This window comes from Lampris incognitus, chromosome 2, assembly GCF_029633865.1.
Source record: "Lampris incognitus isolate fLamInc1 chromosome 2, fLamInc1.hap2, whole genome shotgun sequence".
Classification (NCBI taxonomy): domain Eukaryota; kingdom Metazoa; phylum Chordata; class Actinopteri; order Lampriformes; family Lampridae; genus Lampris; species Lampris incognitus.
The window spans coordinates 38,109,987-38,123,517 of record NC_079212.1 but is presented as its reverse complement, the minus strand read 5'-3'; the positions used below and the strand labels follow the sequence as shown (position 1 = coordinate 38,123,517).

General features: G+C 46.5%; 1 protein-coding gene across 1 annotated transcript in view; it reads right to left on the bottom strand.

The window, feature by feature from the left end:
- The window catches only part of rgs19 (regulator of G protein signaling 19), a 55,660-nt gene extending 42,805 nt beyond the window's left edge, over positions 1-12,855 (bottom strand). The window contains exon 1 of the mRNA XM_056274155.1: positions 12,741-12,855. The gene's annotated coding sequence lies outside the window, so the exon portion shown is untranslated. The remainder of the gene's footprint in view (positions 1-12,740) is intronic.
- Positions 12,856-13,531: the final 676 nt, after the last annotated feature.

The window sequence follows — 13,531 nt, the reverse complement described above, 5'->3', positions numbered from 1 at the left end:
ACAACAAAAAATAACAGTGAACAATGGATGTCAGCAGTTTTTCATACGATAGCAGTGATGATTAATTTCAGCTTTAAGACCAACATATCGTACGTAGCTTCAGGACAGGAAGTTTAACTGTCTGACGGAAACAAACTAACAGAAGACTGAAATGCACCACAGAATTTCCCGGTTTTAAAGAGCAATTGTTTACGTGACAGACACAAACACAGAAGAAAATAACACAAACTCTTAACTTTAAATGGAAAACATATCATCTATTTATCTATATCTATTATCTAGACACACCCAACCCCAAGATCATAATAACAAAGTAAAGGCCATCTGACAATGAAGACAAAGTAAAGAAGTCCAAACATGGGGCGTCCGGGTAGCGTGGCAGACTATTCCGTTGCCTACCAACACGGGGATCGCCGGTTCGAATCCCCGTGTTGCCTCCGGCTTGGTCGTGCGTCCCTACAGACATAATTGGCTGTGTCTGCAAGAAGGGGAGCCGGATGTGGGTATGTATCCTGGTCGCTGCACTAGCGCCTCCTCTGGTCGGTCGGGGCACCTGTTCAGGGGGGAGGGGGAACTGGGGGGAATAGCGTGATCCTCTCACCTGCTACGTCCCCCCCCAGTGAAACTCATCACTGTCAGGTGAAAAGAAGCGGCTGGAGACTCCACATGTATCGGAGGAGGCATGTGGTAGTCTGCAGCCCTCCCCGGATCATCAGAGGGGGTGGAGCAGCGACCGGGACGGCTCAGAAGAGTGGGGTAATTGGAAGGATACAATTGGAGAGAAAAATGGGGAAAAATCCACAAAAAGAAAAAGAAAGCATACATGGTATCAGGAGTAAATCTGAAAATTAGTGTACTGTTGAATAGCATTCGTACACCTGATGAGTCAAAATAAACAACGTCCATGAGAACTGGAACACCTTCAGGCAAGGTTTTGCGCTTTATATGTTGGCGATCAGATTGGATGAAAGAAATAATCATGGGAAGATAGCTCCATTGTTAACTGCAGCTGGCCGTGCCACGCTGGATGTGTACAACACGTTCATCTCTTTGGAGGACGAAGGGGATCAGTTCCCTGCAGTCCTGGACAAGTTTGAGGGCTATTGTGCAGCAAGAAAAAACAAAACATATGAACGGTATGTCTTCAGGAACAGAATGCAAAAAGAAACTGACTCAATAGAGCAGGATGTGACAGACCTGCATCTCAAGATTTTGGCAGACTGTGTCATGATAAGAGATCAGATACCCAGCCCAAATATGGCCCACATCTGTAGTTATCTTATGGCCCACATTTGGCCCTGAACGACGGCGTCTACTCAGGGTGAGTGTGGCTGCCTCAACTCAGCCACACTTGGGCCACATCTGGCCCAGATCGTATGTGCTGTAACCCAAGTCAAGCCCGGTTCATTACATTTGGGCAATGTCTGGCCCACACAACACTTGCCGTAGCCCAAGTCAGGCCCGGCTTATGACATTTGGGCCACGTCTGGCCCACACAACAGTTTCCAGATGCTGTAACTGAGCCCTAAGTACCAAAAGTGCCCCAGATTAGACCCAAATGTGTCTGCTACCTGGGTAGTAACAAGAGTGCAGGACAAGGGAGTAAGGTTGCTTTTATTAGAAGAAACAGAATTACCTTGGCCGTGAGAATTTGCCAGGCATCCCAAAGCACAGATATACAGCTCAAGTCCTGTGACAATGACAGTGAGCCAGCTGCTGTTGAGTCAGTGCAAAGACACATGAAAAGGGCTGACAAATGGCCGTCACAGAAACCTAAATGGAAACAACAAGGCAAAAAACTTTTGAGATGTGGGAGTAGACAAGCTCCAAACAAGTGTCCAGCAGAGCTATGGCAAAGGCTGTTAGAAGTGTGGGGGGGAAAAATCCCTTTGCCAGGTCCTGTTTCACAAGGAAAAAGGTACATGTTGTGGGGCAAGTTTCAGTGAGGATGAAGAACCGCTGTACATGGAGGCAGTGACACTGACTGATATGGACGGCGATGAGGATGAATGGAGAGCACGCTTGAGTGTTGATGGCATTTAGGTATTGAAAAATGCAAGAGATGTGCAAGAGCTCTGATGTTTTGGCCGCATATGAACAGAGACACGGAGTTACTTGTGCAGCGCTGCTGTGAGACGTGTCAACACAGGTACCAGCAACCAAAGAAGCCTCTTATGGCCCACAGCAAACCTGTGGAACCATGCAGAAAAGTCGGAACAGATTTGTTCCAGTCGGGAGGGAGAGACTACCTTGTCATCATCAGCTAGCAGTCAAACTATCCAGAGTTCGCTTTGCTGTCTGACACAACAGTTAAACAAGGGATAATACCCATCAAAACCATCTTTGCGAGACACGCAATCCCGATGACTGTGGCGAGTGATAATCGACCAAAGTTCGACAGCCAGGAGTTCAGAGACTTGGCTCTTTGCTGAGCCATGGCTTTGAACGTGCAACGTCAAGCCCACTGTTCCCACAATGAAACAACTCGGCCGAAAAAGGAGTGCAGATCATAAAACAACTGTTGAAGAAAGCCGCATAGACTGGAGAAGATCCCTACTTAGCCCTGCTAAATTACAGAGCATCACCTCTTGAGTTTGAAAAACCTCCAGCTGAACTCCTCGTGAGCAGAAAGCTGAGAACCCAGCAGCCCTCAGCAGAACACTTGCTTGAGAGGAGGGACGGACACTCTCTAAAGCAAAACAGACAGAGTCAGGCCTACAATAGGACTGCCAAACCATTATGTCTGCTGGGGCAAGAAGACGTGGTGTGCGTCAAATGTGATGGGAAAATGGGGACCTATTGCCAAGGTAATCAGAGACAACACCAAGAGCCTACAGAGGGCTTACTGAGTACAGCGACGGAGTCATCATCACCTTCTGAAGACACCACACACTGGAGTTGAAGGAATGGGGCTCAGCAGCACTGATGGACTGACAGTGCAAACAAGTGCAGAAGACGACCCGCCCAGCTCCACAGCTGGCACAGGAAGAGGCAGACGACCCACCTTCCCCAGAGACAGTGCGAGAACAGCCATGACAACTTGCTATGAAACCTAACAGACTAACTGAGGAGGTGTTAGTTAAGTGAGCTTCTTAATTTAACACGATTCATTTACCGTCACAAAATGACAGTGATATTTTGTTTGGAAAAAAAAACACTATATTAAGTATAAGGGACGTTTTCTTCCAATGTTACACCATTTACTAAGGTCATATGTAACGCACAATAACAGTTAGTTGAGGGTAAGAAAAAAGGAAGCTATACTGATACAGCCAACAGGTTGCCCCGTTTACACTGCATGTAAGGATGTGAAACAATAAAATGGGGGCTTTTTGGAAATGGCGTTCATGGAGTCTGGTGCAGTCAACACAAAGCTGGAATCCTGTTCGCATGCTTCCCCTGGAGGCCTGACTGAAAATCAGGAAGTGAAGGTTTTTTTGTTTTTCATGAGTCTGAAATCCCTGCCAGTGACGCCATCGGTGTGCAAATTTTCAGACTATCCATCGCTCCCCACTGACACAGCAAGTAGACAAAAACGGTACTGTTCAATATTGAGTCGTACAGATAACCAATATATGCAAACTGAAAAATGGCGGAGTTTCCCTTTAACACCCGGGCATCTTGCTGTGAAGTGTCACTGAGTCGGAAATTAAACCCACAGCCCGTAAATTTGCAAGCTGTCAACATCTCCTGGTGGTGAGAAGGAATCGAAATATAAATTCTAACTTGAAAATCATTTAATGAATCAATTAAATGAGAGTGTAAAACAGTGTGCAATGATGTAATTATTACAGTTGTGTTGTCCACACATTCAGTATACTTCCCTTATCTTAAGGGCCATTTATGACCCGCCTTCAATAAACCTCTAAATTAAAGCAACTTAATTTAATTTTAAACCCCAAATCTATTTTGCACAAAGAAACCACCTGTCATTCGTCACAAACTTTGTGACTATCTGGGTTTTCCCTCTTCACAGTGCAGAAAAAACTGCATTTAATCAGTGGACACCACTCATTCTTATAGGGTCAAACATAACCCAAACGGGTCAAAAATGACCCTGAGACAATCTTAGCACCCTGGTGGTGTACAGCTTTCATGCAAATATGAAGAAAAACATCCATCCATCCATTATCTGAACTGCTTATCCTGCTCTCAGGGTCGCAGGGATGCTGGAGCCCATTCCAGCAGTCATTGGGCGGCAGGCGGGGAGACACCCTGGACAGGCTGCCAGACCATCACACAGGGCCGACATACACACACACACACACACACACACACACACACACACACACACACACACACACACACACACACACACACACACACACATTCATACCTAGGACCAATTTAGCATGGCCGATTCACCGGGCCTCCATGTCTTGGGACTGTGGGAGGAAACCTAAGCCCCCCGGAGGAAACCCACGCAGACATGGGGAGACCATGCAAACTCCACACAGAGGACGACCCGGGACGACCCCCAAGGTTGGACTACCCCGAGGCTCGAACCCACGGCCTTCTTGTTGTGAGGTGACCGCGCTAACCACTGCTCCACCGTGCCGCCTGAAAAAAAACAATGTTTAACTTTTCTAACGTTGGGGTCACAAAGTCGTCAAATTTCAGGTTGAGAAAATGTCATTTAGAGTCTTTTCTCTGCTGTTAAACACTGTTATGGGCCTTTTTTGACCTGTAAGACAACAGAAGGGTTAAGAACATGCTGCTATTGCTGTTATATTTCACTCAGGTTGTCCACAGATTATTTTCTGTGCCGCTAGTTAGTGATTTATTATTTTATCCAATGGAAATGTGATGGCTGTGATGATTCTGTTGGACAATAACGTCCAACGCGTTCTAACATAGTTGGATGTACAAGTCGGAGAGAAATAGATTGGTTTACACCGAGGATCTCGGACTACAACTATTAGAGCCATTTTTTTGTGTTGACTGCAAATTAGATTCTCACAATTGTCTCATTTATTGAGGTGCTGTAAATCTTTTCTTTTGACTTATGAATTGATGTCAAATTAAAATTCTGAGCAATTATTTAATCAGATGATAATCAGCTGTGACAGAAGGAAGGGTTGGACTGAGTCTCGGTTTCTTCAGCAAACATGAAACGTGTGTTGAACGGGGGGCATCGGTACGGTTTTGACCTCACATTAAACTGAGAAATTAAAAAAAAAATTTTGTTTAAAGTTGAAAGTTCGTTTAAAGTAATGCAGCACAGCGGCGCAGTGGTTAGTGCGGTTGTCTCACAGCAGGAAGGTCCTGGGTTTGAGCCCCGGGGTAGTCCAACCTTGGGGGTCATCCTCGGTCGTCCTCTGTGTGCAGTTTGCATGTTCTCCCTGTGTCTGTATGGGTTTCCTCCGGGGTGTCCGGTTTCCTCCCACAGTCCAAAGACATGCAGGTCAGGTGAATTGGCCATACTAAATTGTCCCTAGGTATGAATGTGCGTGTGTCAGCCCTGTGATGGTCTGGCGGCCTGTCCAGGGTGCATCCCTGCCTGCTGCCCAATGTCTGCTGGGATAGGCTCCAGCATCCCCGTCACCCTGAGAGCAGGATAAGCGGTTTGAATAATGGATGATGAATGAATGTTTAAAGTGAGAATGAATCAGCCAGTGTTGTGATTTGGACTGTTGAACGCGCGAGTCAAGAAGGGCGGCCCTGTTAAGGCAGCATAGGATAACATAAGCTCAAAGAACAGGCCACGACAGCAACTACCACTACAGCCATTGTGGCTTGTATGCTGTCAGCTCACAAGTAAATAGTCTGCACCCTTATAAAAATGCGATACTTGGACCGGAGCAAACGCAGAGGCAGGCGGTCTAAACTTCATCAGACTGCATAGCCCCACTGCGCTACAGTCATACTGATCCTCTGTCTGACGGATGCACCGCCACATCGGCATCACATTTCAATCTGTTCTTCCTGCCAGAGTTGTCTCCAACACGTACATGTTCGCCGCAGCACCAGCGGACACGACCTGACCGAAAATAATTTAACAGAGTAGGAGACTGGAGACTGTCTCCAACCAAGGTAAAGATGCCAGTAAGCATTACGTAACCCGACTCCAAGGTCCAGATGGATGAAATAACAATTTATTACTGATTGCAGCTTTAAACTCTGGTATTCATGACACCGCACCAAAACAGGCCAGAGACGATAATAAATTCACACTCCTCTCTTTAAAACAAGGACAACATCTCATGGTGAGGGGGAGCCATCTCCCTTTGGCCCAGCGGGAATCGAGATTTGTTGGTTTCTAATGTCCACTAAAAACTGCCCCTTTCAGCTTTGCTCTGAGTGGCTGTGTTTACTTTGGTTCTGTTTGTAATTATTCCTTTTTATTATTTACTTTTATGCATTTCATGTTCCAGTGGTTGGCTGTCGGGGCCAGCAGGGCCTTCTCTGCTGGCCCTGTCAAAATCAAAATCCATACATCCCTGATCCCAACCGCGTCTCCTGCTCAGGGTTGGGGGGATGCTGGAGCCTGTCCCAGCAGTCATTGGGTGGCAGGCGGGGAGACACCCTGCACAGGTTGCCAGGCCATCACACGCCCCCCCCCCCCACACACACACACACACATTCACACCTAGAGACAATTTAGCATGGCTGATTCACCTGACCTACATGTCTTTGGACTGTGGGAGGAAACTGGAGCACCCGGAGGAAACCCACGTAGAAATGGGGAGAACATGCAAACTCCACACAGAGGACGACCCGAGATAACCCCTTAGGTTGGACTATCCCGAGGCTCGAATCCAGGACCTTCTTGCTGTGAGGCGACCGCGTTAACCCCTGTGCCACTGTGCTGCCCAATCAAAATCATAAGTTGTTTTTCATAGTTAAAGTGGAGTATGCATGAAATATGTCTGAATCCAACTACTCATTTTCTCGTAGGGCTGAGCAGGGATGTCCTATGTTGGGATCATTCTGATATAGGAAATCCTAGTGGTGTATCTGGCCTTTCATTGAAGCCCGAGGCTGCAAACTGATTACAACTTTGAGTGGCTGTATCATCAGCCAATCAAATTTTGCTGTGTAGTGACAAGGGCCCTGCGATGTGTTGGTACCAGCCCCGGTATCGTCATCAACTTTGAGCTTGAGCCTTTGGCGGGTTGTGAGTGCTCTAAGCTATGTGCTGATGCAATGGCCGCTGCATTCACAGCTGATGATGATCTTGTTGCCAATCTACTTCGTGTGCCTTTTTCAAGGTGACTGTTTGGAGACAAGAAAGAAATGATTATGAGAGGAAGACCTACACCTAAGCTGGATGGGCTTACCAAGGCCTGCAGAGGTAACCTACATGTTTGATTTTCCTTACTGAGCTGAAGGTGGTGCACTGATAAGATTGCGGCCATACTTCATTGAATTTGTTGAAGTTGACTGATAACCACTGTTACATTAACTGTGGAAACGTGTTTGTTGTTTTTTTGTGCCATGTGGTGTACGTGTGTATAATGTGGTTGCTGAGTGACATGAAGGAAGACCTGATGCTGATGCTGCAGTAGCTGCTATAGTGCAGTGTTGTGCGTTGTGGTTGTTGAAGATCAGCTGTCTTGTTGGTGTTGATCCAGTAGTGCACATAGTGTGTGATAGTGTATTTGTAAGTGGCTGTGTTGGCTGTATCGGCACCAATATGAAAAATGTGTGTGTGTGTGTGTGTGGGGGGGGGTGAAGTTTGTTAATGAAGGCCCTGACTGAAACCCCATACAATACATTACTGTCATGTTCCTGTCATCTATTTCTCTTTAGCTTGCAACAGTAGCACTCCTGAGAATTTTTTACATGGTACGCAGACACACACACACACACCCACGCACACACCCACGCACTGTTGTCAGTGGTAAAGTTAAATTGAATATTGAATGACACATCAAACTACACCGAGATTAACTGCATGCTTACAGAGGCAGCCGCTCGCTCCACCCACCTATACAAACATCTTTACGGGTCGGCTGATCATATTTCAGCAATGACCACAATAATTATTTATTACCAACTATTTAATGCCAATAGTCATATTACTGATTGAGCAAATTAACAAGGAATTTGTTACATAGACACTTAGCATCACCCTCGTTGTCATTCACCCCTATCTCAGATGCTGACACATCCTCACTCCACTGACCTCTTCGCGCCGGCTTTGCTCTTTCAGCCGTGAATGCTGTCTTTATTTTATTTTGGCTTTTTTTTTTTTTTTTTGGCTACAGTCACTATGCACATGCAGACATATTGTTTTGACAGATAGTTTGATAGATAAAGTGTCTGATAGATGAAGCATCTAGGCTTTACATGGGAAGCGGACACGTGTATCAGTAGCGGTTTCAGCGGAGTTGTCCTTTATCACCAAACGAGCGCCACGCTGTAACCATGAAAACCAGACATGGCAATGAAAGAGACACACGTTTACTTGGTCACACACGCACGCACGCACGCACGCACGCACGCACGCACACACACACACACACACACACACACACACACACACACACACACACACACACACACACACACACACACACACACACACACACACACACACACACACACACACACTAGACTGACACTAACACTATTACACTTTTTTCCATTACAATGACAAGACCAGATAGAGACAAACAAAACAGACAGCGGGAGACAAACAGAAATGAGACATAGAGAGAGAGAGCACAACAGAGAGAGAGAGGGGGGGGGGTGGAACACAAAAAGACAGAGAAAAAAAGATGGCAGGGCAGGGGAGCTGACTAACTTAGAAAGAGGAAGCAGGCAACAGACACAATGAAGAAAGAGGAGAGAAGAGGAAGTGAGTAACAATGTGCAGCAGGAGAGGAAAATAAACTTGATCTTATCTCCTGATGGGGTAAAATGGTGTTTATTAGGGCAGCATTTGTTTACATATGGCCCTGGAACCCCACAGGGGGCCACAGGTCTCTTTCTTGAGGGCCTGCGTTTTGACAAACAGGTGCTTAGTGTAGCCGAAGGTCCAAGAGTGAGTTAAAACGGACCAGATTTGGCTCCAATAAATTTGACATCCCCTCTCCGGGTCTTTAAAGTAATTCTGAGTTACTTATGAAGCACTTCACAACACACACACACACACACACACGCACACACATTCACCCTCTGTTTGCTCTAATGCACGCTTGTGAAGTGGAAAATGATAAAAAAAGGAAAATAATGTGGGCGATCTAGGAATTCAACTCAGCTCCTCTATGTGTACTCGAGTCACGCCACTAGGAGGGCCAGCTAAATGGCTAGAAGGTAAATGTCAGGTAGACACCTTTTTATACGAGTTTGCCTTTAAAACAGGATAAAGAGGTGTATTTGGCTCACAGCTAGCTGCACCCTATTGGTTACACTGACGGATGCTAACAATGCTAGCAGCTTGTGTGGAAGGTGTTGCCCAAATGTAAAAACATCACTGGCTGTATGCAACATCCTCACATGTATAGAGGAGTGGCTCATTCTCACAGTATGACCACTTTTTCAGTTTCTACCATAGTTAAACAGTAATATGCATTCCTTTTGCTTCTCTTCTCTTCTAGTCTTCATTCATTGTGTAGCTGTTTCTGTTGTTAATTTTCTATTTTGCGTTCCGTGCAAATATCCATCCATCCATCCGTTATCCAAACCGCTTATCCTGCTCTCAGAGTGGCGGGATGCTGGAGCCTATCCCAGCAGTCATTGGGCGGCAAGTGGGGAGACACCCTGGACAGGCCGCCAGGCCATCACAGGGCCCACAAAAACACACACATTCACACCGAGGGACAAATTAGTATGGCCGATTCACCTGACCTACATGTGTTTGGACTGTGAGAGGAAACTGGAGCACCCGGAGGAAACCCACGTAGAAATGGGGAGAACATGCAAACTCCACACAGAGGATGACCCGGGACAACCCCTAAGGTTGGACTACCCCGGGGCTGGAACCCAGGACCTTCTTGCTGCGAGGCGACTGTGCTAACCACTGTGCCACCGTGCCGCCCCCCCATGCAAATATGAATACAAAAATCCCATTGCTTCCTGAAAAATGGGATTTTTCTGGGATACTGGACATTCCTGGACACACAGACACTTAAAGACTCATAGGGACCAAATGTTGTTGCATACTCTTAAACACTAAAAGTGTCTAAGAAACAGCCTTAGTACTGCTTTTACGATGTTAAGTTATGTCCCTTGTGCTGTGTATGTCAGCATCACATCAGGTCAACTTCCCTGTACATGTAAAGTTGATTTCTAATTCTCCTAACAGGATTTACAATCTGGTAGTTTGACTGGGTGTGGTCAGGGGAAAAGCTTCTTTTTTTTCCAACAACGACTGGAGAGGTGCCATTGAGCAAGGCACCTTCTGCTTAATTTCTCTTAGTTTTTCTCTGGCCCAAAGTAGAAGACTGGTTGTTCAAAGCAACTGGCAGGAGAATATATGTCTAACTGTGTGGATTAGGAGCTTGGCATCGCAGCTAAAGAACACACATCCTCAGTAAAATGTTCTCTTTATATAAACTTAGCACAAAAAGTAAGGAAATGTGTGCTTGGTAGATTATTTCTTTGTTGTAACAATGCTTCTTGGCAATAAATCTTATATCAGGCACCTGATTGTCAGCACCTGGGGTACCAGAAGCTCAAAACAAGAGTCAATAGCAACAGCAAAATAAGCTGTCTGGCATTGGCAGAGAAGATCTGGCAAATTTTTCATGGGCGCAACCCACATACTCAGCTCTGCTGCTCATCCCACAAATGCATGTTCCTTACAAATGTAGCCCCATTTAAAAGGGAAATAAACAGACTTTCCAACAGTATAAGATTTATTGCCAAGAAGCATCGTTACAACAAAGAAATCATCTACCAAACACACATTTCCTTACTTTTTGTGCTAAGTATATATAGTAGGTGAAAGAGTAAGTGGTGCTAATGTGGCGCTAGAGCTGATAAATGTTACACACTTCGTATTGTGGAACAAACAAGTGTGTGTTGGTTCTCTGATAGCCTACAATAGATGCTGAGGCTAAAAGTCAAAAGTTATCTCACAATGAGAAATCTCACATTTAATTTTTCCTTTTCTTTTTTTTCAAAGTCAATGTCAATCATAGGTATTTCTAGTAGAAACGTAGAATCTAAGACTGCTTTGCTCCGTTGTGCTTAGAGAGTTGGTGTATTAAACATTAGCCCCCCCCCCTTGACTGGTGAAATTGGACCGAATACAAGTTTCCCACTTAAAAACTTCCATTTTTCATTTCCATGAGAACTTATTAAAAAGTAATTATGACTTTGGTGTGGTTTGTTGTCGGCGCGGAACATTTAAAAATCCAATGTAAAGATGTCAACGTACGTCTCGGTCGTAAAGTTGTTCTGTTTGTTTTTAACAGGTTTCGCTACTCATTTGGAACGCGCGTGCCCCGGCGGGATCGGCATGCGCGACCCCGCCCCCGTCTCCCTCGCGTCCTACCGTAGGCGGGCTGCGTGGCGGCGCGCGAGAAATTCATTCACCTCGACGTCTCGCGCATAAGTCACGAACGCGCTTTACAACACCGCGCGTGTGTGCGTGTGAGCGAGAGAGAGAGCGATCACGACCGCTGGCAGTATTAAAATGCCTGCGGTTAAAAAGACGAATTGGCGGAATGTTTCCCACCTCCTCGTGTGAGAGATGCCCCACTCTTCCTGTTATAGAAGCAGTGAAGTCCAACATTACCATCACGTTTGTATTTCAGAACCGTCCCAATCACCGTGAACACAGACGCAGCGCGTCAAACGTGCGTTTCACTGGCGGAATAATGTGCGATGCATAACGATGTGAGCGCTGCACAGGAGCGTCCACCGGGGAGAAACACAACTACGCGGTGGAGCGGAGGAGGGACACACCTGCACGGCGACGCACTCAGATCCGCTTCTGACATCAGTCACTGGAAGTTGCCCTCCTTCGCTGCCGCATGGCAAACGAGGAAACGTGTATAGCCCAACTTGCTATGTGTGCGTGTGTGTACGCAGTGGTGCTCACCAGAACAACCTCAACCTCCTGCACACACCTTGAGGGTTTTACGCGGTGACAAACAGAACATAACATGTTTGCGCTCGTCTTAACCATGTCAAACCTTAAACATGTCATCGCCCCGGTTGGAGAGAGAGGGAGAGAGAGCGATAGCGAGAGCGAGAGAGAGAGACAGACAACCCGCCGGGCGAAAGAAAAGCGACACCGCATCTCCATGTTGCGTGATTATGGTGATATATTCATTTCCCCAACTCATAGCGTACTAGAGACACGGTACAGCAGCTGGCCAGAGAGAGAGAGAGAGAGAGAGAGAGAGAGAGAGAGAATCCTACGCTTTTCCTTTCCTCAGTTTCTCCAAGAACAATGTTTTGTATATCCGAAACCACCGCCTGTTGTATGTTTAGGAAACACAGATTCCCTCCAGAATGCTGTGGAGTGTTGCCAAAAAGCGACATGAGTAAAATAAACCCAGCTTATGTTAGAGCGAGCGAGCGAGAGAGAGAGAGAGAGAGAGAGAGAGAGAGAGAGAGAGAGAGAAGGGGTTTGCTCGATTCTTTCTCCAAGACTGCCTGCTTTCCATTCTTGGGAAGGCAGGAAGGAATCACGGAGCCGACCTTTCCCTGCACGGGGAAAGCCCACCATGGACTGAGACGAGCGAAGAAGAAAAAAAAAACCCCAAGAAAACCAAAAAAAAAACCTCACAAGCGCTTTGACTTGGTTAGACGTGTTGATAACATAGGCGGATTGTACTCACAATTTTGGCATGAATAAGATCTGGAGGGCGGTATCCACTTCGCTTTCGGAGGCACATCCGTGTGTGTCCCCCCCCCCCTCCGGTCGCTCTTATGTGTATTTTTTTCCTCTTAAATATCTGTCGGCACAAGAATCCCCCCGTTTCTCCTATCCGCTTCGAGAGATCACCACCCTGCCGTACCAAGGCGGCAGGGCGCATGCGCAGAACCTACACATCCCTCCAGCGGGAAGGACTTACTTGGCGAGGCTTCGGCAGACCGGCGACTCTCGATTTCCAAAAGTTTTATTTATTTTTTAATTTGCAGTGTCCCCGCTGTTCAAATCGTATGTGAACGAACGCCCACTTCTGTAATGACATCCGCACCAAACCACGCGCCCTCGACGTCTCATAACGCATGATCGAGCAGTATATATAGCTAATTAAATGATAGCCATATTGAGGGCTTCCACGGAGCCCTGCAGACGGCGGAATTATAAACCGAGTCAGGGACGACCTCAGAATAAACCAGGAGTGTTAGCTTCCTACTTTGGCGTTATTATTTCAATAATTTACGGTTACTGATCCGGACGGAGAAGGCCTGAGAGTAGTCCTTCACCGGCATGCTGCACATCTGTCCATCTATATTCTGATTCACTGCAGAATAGTTTCGGCTTGTTTTGGTCGTATGAAAACACACCTCACCGGAGCGTTTTCAGACTACAGTTATGGCAGTGAGCTGTAAACACACAATGAATGATTCATGCCTTTGTGCAGCTCAACGTGCGGGGCAAGGCACTGCGGTTGAGGTGGCG